The sequence below is a fragment of the Medicago sativa genome, chromosome 3 (genome assembly GCF_051527215.1).
Source record: "Medicago sativa cultivar Bolivia chromosome 3, Bolivia_mono, whole genome shotgun sequence".
NCBI classification, from domain to species: Eukaryota; Viridiplantae; Streptophyta; class Magnoliopsida; order Fabales; family Fabaceae; genus Medicago; species Medicago sativa.
In genome coordinates this window covers 65726032-65732031 of record NC_140751.1, presented here as the reverse complement: position 1 = coordinate 65732031, position 6000 = coordinate 65726032, and positions in this window count along the sequence as shown.

The following is a 6000-nucleotide window of genomic DNA, read 5'->3' as shown; positions in this document are numbered from 1 at the left end:
TGGACGGACTTTTCCGCTTCTCAGAGTTGTAACTTCACCGGCAACATTATCAACTGTAGCTGGTGATACCAGAGGCACCTCCACTCCATTCTCAATCATGGTCGCATTGTACTTGTAAGGAATTGCTCTTGTAGAGGCATAAGACACCGGACCAGGTAACCTGATCACCAAAGGCTCAACATTCTTTGTCTGAGATACACTTTCAACTGGGGAATCGTGGAACACTGGCACAATCACACATACGTCACTGGCAATCAAGTGTTTGTCATCCATCAAGCTCTGGATATCACCTTGCACTACACAACAGCCCATAGGATTCTGGAGACATCCTAAACAGGAAGCATGATCATGATTGAATAAAGAAGCCTGGCAAAGTTTGACATGTAGCGGTACCAAGGGAGTAACAACATTGCAGACATCCAACATGGGTTCCTCTTGAGCCAAGGGGATTCTTTCGAAAGCCTCGATCATGTTAACTGCAGCATGGTTCGGAAGTGGATTGTCAAGGACATGAGGAACACTGTTCTCAAAAGTCAACCGTCCCTTTTCTATCAGGTCTTTCAAGATATATTTCAGAGCAAATCAACCTTCAACATCATGGCCTTAAGCACCCTGATGGAATTCACATGTTAGATCCTGTCGGAACCTGGGAGGCAATGGATTAGGCGGAGGCTTGCCTGGTCTGGTGACACAGTGTCCCTTGGCCAGTAGAGTTGGGAGCAGCTCACCATACCGCATTGGTATTGGTGGAAAAGAAGGTTTGGGTCGGGGACCCTGTTGTTGCTGCCGTTGCTGTTGAGCAGGAGACTGTTGTTGTACTTGTTGAGCAATGGCATTGACGGGCACTGGTGGTTGACTCGATGGCAGAGGATATTGCTGGTAGAATGGTGGGAAGAAAGGGTGTTGAGAGTACTGCATGTAGTGATAGGGCAAAGGTAATTGTGTGGCAGCTGTAGACGGGTTACCAGATACCATCCCTACGTCAGATTCTTTCCTCTCATGATGACCATTACCGTACTTCTTCGGTGCACTGGATGAAGATTCACCCTTCTTAAGGACAATGATACCATCTCGGACAGCCTCCTCTAGATGAGTTCCCATTGTAACCATATCAGAGAAGTTATTTGGAGCAGAGACTATCATTCTCTCCTTATATTCCTTCTTCAGAGTCTTCAGGAATGTCTGTGTTAATTCTTCCTCATCAAGTCGAGGAGAAACACGGGCAGCTGCCCCTCTCCACCTCTGAGCATATTCACGGAAGGTTTCATCTGATTTCTGAGACAGAGCCTTAAGAGAGTCCCTATTCGGCTTCAGACGAGTATTGAACTCATATTGACCTTCAAAAGCAGCAGCGAGTTCCTCAAAAGTATGGATGTTGTCTTTGCTCAAGCTAGTGTACCAATCTGCTGCATCATCTGTCAAGTTACTCTGGAAGCAGTGGATCATCAGTGCATCATTATCTGCGTAGTTAGCCATCTTTCGGACATACCGGATAACATGGTTGTGTGGGCAAGAAGTTCCATTGTATTTGTCAAATTCTGGCTCTTTGAATTTCTTAGGAACCTCAAATCGGGATACCAAGCATAGATCACGAGCTTTAGCAGGAGCACCATTGCTTCCCCGGCTAGCCTTGACCTCACGGAGTTCTCCAGCCAACTCCCTTAACTGTCTCTTCATAGCTTCCATTACGGGATCTTGTCCACGAGGAGTGTCAACATCAATCACCTGTTGCACAGTGTGTACAATAGGATCGGTAACAACAGTAGTCACCTGAGGCATAGCAGTGGACACAGGTATCTGTCCTTGACCAGCAAAACCAGAGACACCAGCAGCAGTATTAGGAGAATAAAAAGGTGGGAGTCCATTAGGACGGCCGTTGGGCATAACAAACCGAGCATCAGTAGCCACGGTAGACAGTGGGATAGAGGGAATCACCTCAGCAGTAGCTGGAACAGAAGTGGCCGGTTGTTCCTGTGCAGCCATCATAGTGGACATAGCGTCATGAGCCTTGGCCAAGTCTTCTTTCATAGCAGCCAATTCGGCACGGAGCTGAGCATTTTCTTCTTCAAAATTAGTCATCATCCTTCTCTTGTGAAATCTTGTTTGATGAACTCTATCTGGTTGGTAGACTTTGCGAGTACGAGCCACTTTTCAGACTGCGGCGGACAAAACCAGGAGGCAATGAGCACGAGAGAAGTTTTTTGTGACCAATGAATGCATATGATGCATGAAATGTGTTAATGCATATGCAAAAAGACTCCTTTTGTATTATCGAAGGGTTTTAGACAAACTAGAAACTTGTAAACATTACTAACAACAATTAATATGAAGGGGAAACAAACAACCAACATATAGTTTTACAAGACAATTTCAACATAAACAAATGGAAATAACAACAAGAAATGGAGATCCTCAAGCATAGGAAGTGGAAGCATCGTCCTCAGACTCAGACTCATAGTCGCAGTATCGTGCATAGAAGTCACGGGCACCCCTAGCCCTCTTGGAGTCCCTCATAAGCATCCTATCTTTCTCTTCAATCTCTCTCTTAGCCTTAGCTAACTCTTTCTTCAGTGTCAAGACCTCATGAGTCTGCTGCTCATCCTTTCCATCCAAAGTCATGATCAAGTTCTCAGCCTCATAGTATCTAGCCCTCCACTGATGCTTCTCCCGACTCTCCATAGCTAGATGCTCCTGATACATCTCCTGGGTAGGTGGGAGTAGAGGCAAAGGCATGGTAGGAATAGATGCAGACACATATCTCATAGAGGGGTAAGGCATACCAATCTCCTCAGCTTGGTTTATCACCCACTGTGTATAGGCCTCATGAGCAATACCGGACCTTACACCCATATGCTTCACCTCTTTCTTCCGAAGCTTAGTCCAAGCTTCCATGAAGTCCTCTCTTATGCCGGTGGGAGCATTAGAGTAGTGAAAGAAGTAAGGAGCCGTAGCAAGATTGATGGGCTTATCTTTCATCGGGAAACCAAATTGTCGTAAAGCAAGCTCCGGGTTATAGTTGATTCCACCCCGGGTACCAAGAAGAGGTACATTAAGAAACTTCCCACCACCAAAAATGATTTCCTTAACCCTAGAAGCGGGAGTGAGCCAAACCACTTCATTGGGAGTGAGAGCCATAATCCTCTGTGAAATAGACCAATTCTCCGGATTGTCATGGAAAGACTTCGGAAGGTGCGAAATAAACCACCTATAGAGGAGAGGCACACAACAAAGAATGTATCCACGACCTTTGCAGGAACGATCGTGAATAGCATGATATGTGTCAGCTAGCAAAGTAGGAACCGGATTCTTGGAGTGGAAGATCATAATAGCATTCATATCCACGAAGTCGTCAAGATTCGGAAAGAGAATGAGTCCATAGATGAGGAGTGCACAAGCTTCTCATCCACATTAGTCTGGAGAATAGAAAGTAAAGCCCCGTAACGATGTCGGAAGCCAGTCGGATCCTCGACCTTGAGTGCCAAATCTCTCAAACTAGCCAAATCCACTTCCTTGAACTTGTAGGACTTAGTCATCTTCATTCCTACAATGTTTACAAATTCAATTTGTCTAAGCCCTTCGATAACAATGCATGACAAAAGTTTATGCATGTATGCATGTATGCATGAATGCATGATTATGTTCAAGTTCGGAGAAAACATGATGGGTTAAAGTTCAAAGTCGAGGAGTCACGGGTGGACACGACGTCCGGTGAAACTAGGGCTTTAGGATATAGTAACCGGGTTCTAAAAAGGTTCCCAAGTTGCAACCTCTCCGACGTATATCACGGTGTCACGAGACAACACTCGCTCCATGATTATCCGTGGAAGGTCTAACTTGAGTGTAGTATCGCGTGACGACTAAAACTCGAGACAACACTCGGTTTAGCCTCCGCACTACATCCTAGAAAATGGCCATGGATGGGTTTGGTTATCTACGGTTCATAGCGTCATAGAACAATTAGAAGTAAAGTGCCTAAACGCAACAACACGCGCCGACAACATCACCCCCAAAATGCCTCAGCTATGTGGGATTGATCGCATAATCCAAAACACGAGGCAACCCCCGGAATGAATTGTCGATTATATCCCTCCTAAATCCTAAGTTCACTCAGCCCGGGTGCAGGACTTTTGATATTCTCACCCCACACGTTCGCAAGAAATTAAACATTTATTCACATAGGAAAGCAAGTAAAGGAAACAAGTAAGAACGAAGCGCAAGCGTGGAAATAAAGACTAGGCGTAACTCTCGATTCCCCAGTGAAGTCGCCAGCTGTTTTATCTTGGTTTTCGGGTGTCAAACATTGATTACGTTTGAACCTTTTAAACCGGTGATATCTTATTTTTTCTTGGGAAGGGAAAAAGTAAGCAAAACCCTTGAGAATCGAGGTCCGGGAGTTGTTTTCGCTACGGGAAGGTGTTAGGCACCCATAACGACTATAGTATCCTATAGGAACCGTCTTTAATTTCTACGCGCGCGCTCTATTTTTAAATGCTATTTTGAAAGTATTTATTAAACCTAAAGGTATTCTAAGTGAAGAATTGGAGGGAGAAGAATGTTTTTGGATTTTTATTTTATTTGAATTGAAGGAATTTTGTTCCTTGCCTACGTACCCGTTTAAGGGATCAAATCCACCGTAGTTCTCTTCCAAAAAATGTTTTTGTTTTTGTTGATTGATTTTAAGTTTGAAAATTGGAATTTTGAAGAATGGAGATTGAGAGGCCTCAAGGGCATGGGATTGAAAAAAAATGAGGTGAAATTAGTTACTTGCAAAAGAGTCTAAGTATGGTTAAGATTTTTTCAAGATTTGATTAAGAAAATGAAAAAAAGAAAATGCAATGGGATTTTGATCCCAAGGTTTGTTTTAAAAATGATTTGAGTGAAGTTTGTTTAAGTTTCTTTGGGAAATTGATTTTTCTAAGTATAACCCTAGGCATTCATCTAAACATACAATCCTAAACATACATCTAAGCATGCATATTCAAGCTATATACCTAAAGTGGTGTGGGTGCATGTGTCGGTGCTTGTGTCGGTGTACATTATTAGAGTCCATTGTCCTTATTACATCATTGGCCTAGATACATTCTATGGTCTTGCAAGGAATTAAAAAGGCATAAAGGTAAAATACAAAAACTCCTAAGTGTTTACATTCTAAACTTGGCATGAATTCTAAAGTGTAAAAGAATGTGAGATGGGAAATGAAATGCTCATGATGTATGAAACACAATAGAGGAAATTGTTAGTAATATAAGGCATAAAAAGAAGAGACATAAGCAAGTAAAGCTATTATAACCAAAAGGAGGAAAAAAAATGGGTATGAAATAAGCAAAAGTAATGTAAAATAGACCTAAAATTCCTCACCAAGGTAAGGCTTAACTATGACCTATAATTCTCATGGTTCAACATATTTTCAAGACATGAAATCCAGGTTTAAAAATGAGAATTCAAGAGAGTTAGTAAGCCTCACATTTTAATGTGAATTTAGGCCTATTTTACACTACTTATTCACCAACATTACTTGCAAAGCAAGCAAGTAAACAACATATGCACATGACCAGTAGAAAACACATCCAAACTATGGTAAATTTTTCACAAAATCACACATCATGAATCACAAGTGTACATCAAGAATTAGAAACAAAATTAAACCAATTTTCCCCCAATTTTAACATAAAATTCAAGAAATAACCCTAGAAACCATCACAATATTTTTTTTCAAGTTTTTCAGCATAAAATCAACACAAAAAACATCACAAACATACTAAGAAAACTCTACAAATTTTTCTAGGATCTTATCAAAACATTTTTAAACCTGCAGTGGTGCAAATAACAAATTATAGTGTCAAAATAGCAAGGAATAAAGGCAAAACGAAGACTGTAAGAAGATTAGGCCCAGGCCCAAGGGAAAAACGGATTCTGGATCATCCAAGTGCCTCAGAGGCGTTGGATTGATCCAGATCAGTTTTAACCTAGATCGAACAGTCAAGAACGTACAGCGTACCA